Source organism: Arachis duranensis, chromosome 1, assembly GCF_000817695.3.
Source record: "Arachis duranensis cultivar V14167 chromosome 1, aradu.V14167.gnm2.J7QH, whole genome shotgun sequence".
In the NCBI taxonomy this organism is placed as follows: domain Eukaryota; kingdom Viridiplantae; phylum Streptophyta; class Magnoliopsida; order Fabales; family Fabaceae; genus Arachis; species Arachis duranensis.
Genome location: NC_029772.3, coordinates 80,097,212 through 80,098,983, shown reverse-complemented (window position 1 = coordinate 80,098,983; position 1,772 = coordinate 80,097,212).

Here is a 1,772-nt window from a genome sequence, read left to right as displayed (position 1 = left end):
GGGTTTGGGTGGGAAAGTGTTTTTGAATTTAGAAGGTAGGTGGGGTTTATTGGGAAGAGTGGATGGATGTGAGTGGTGACATGGGGAAGAGTGTTATAGGATTAGAAGGTAAGGTGGGAATATGTTAGGTGGGGATCCTGTGGGGTCCACAGATCCTGAGGTGTCAAGGAATTACATCCCTGCACCAAATAGACATACAAAATGCCTTTGCATACCGTTCTGGCATTTAAACGCCGAGGTGATGCACGTTCTGGGCGTTCAACGCCCATGTATAGCATGTTTCTGGCGTTGAACGCCAGTTCCATGCTTGTTACTGGCGTTCAGCGCCAACTTTTCTCAAGGCACATTCCTGGCATTCAAACGCCATGATGTTGCTTGTTTCTGGCGTTCAGTGCCAGATTCATGCTCTGTTCTGGCGTTGAACGCCAGCCAGATGCTTCTTACTGGCGTTGAACGCCAGTCTGTCCTCCCTCCAAGGTGTGATTTTTCTTCTGCTGTTTTTGATTCTGTTTTTAATTTTTATATTTTTTTTGTGACTCCACATGATCATGTAGCTAATAGAACACAAAATAACAATAAAATAAAAATAAAATTAGATAAATAAAAATTGGGTTGCCTCCCAACAAGCACTCTTTTAATGTCATTTGCTTGACATTGGGCTCTCATGGAGCCTCACAGGTCATCAGGTCAATGTTGTATAGTCCCAACACCATACTTAGAGTTTGGATATGGGGTCTTAACACCAAACTTAGTGTTTGGTTGTGGCCTCCCAACACCAAACTTAGAGTTTGACTGTGGGGGGCTCTTCTTGACTCTGAACTGAGAGAAGCTCTTTGTGCTCACTCTCTTTTGTCACGGAGGGATGGCCATGTGCCTTAAACACAAGGTAGTCCCCATTCAATTGAAGGACTAATTCACCTCTGTTGACATCTATCACAGCTCCTGCTGTAGCTAGGAAAGGTCTTCCAAGGATGCCTGACCCCAGATCACATAGAGCTTTTTCAAAGGTCAATGTGCCTATGGTACAAGGTATTAAGAACTTGCCAGGATCTTGTCTCTTTTGAGGTAAAATTTACTGAATCCAGGTGTCTAGTTCACCAATAAGCAAGGGAGGTTCACTTTCCCAAGTCTCATTACCAAACAACTTGGCATTCAGCTTAATGATAGCTCCTAAATATTGAGCAACTTGCTCTCCGGTCACATCTTCATCCTGCTCAGAGGAAGAATAGTTTTCAGAGCTCATGAATGGCAGAAGAAAATTTAATGGAATCTCTATGGTCTCTATATGAGCCTCAGATTTCTTTGGATCCTTAATAGGAAACTCCTTCTTGCTTGAGAGAAGTCCTAGGAGGTCTTCCTCACTAGGATTTTCATCCTTCTCCTCCCTTGTGCATTCGGCCATATTGATTACATCAATGGCCTTGCACTCTCCTTTTGGATTCTCTTCTGTATTGCCTGGGAGAATACTGGGAGGAGTTTCAATGACTTTCTTACTCAGCTGGCCCACTTGTGCCTCCAGATTTCTGATGGAGGATCTTGTTTCACTCATGAAACTGAAGTGGCCTTTGACAGATCAGAGACTAGATTGGCTAAATTAGAAGTGTTTTGTTCAGAATTCTCCGTCTGTTGCTGAGAAGATGATGGAAAAGGCTTGCTATTGCTCAGCCTATTGCGTCCACCATTGTTAAAGCCTTGTTGAGGCTTTTGTTGATCCTTCCATGAGAAATTTGGATGATTTCTCCATGATGAATTATAGGTGTTTCCATAAGGTT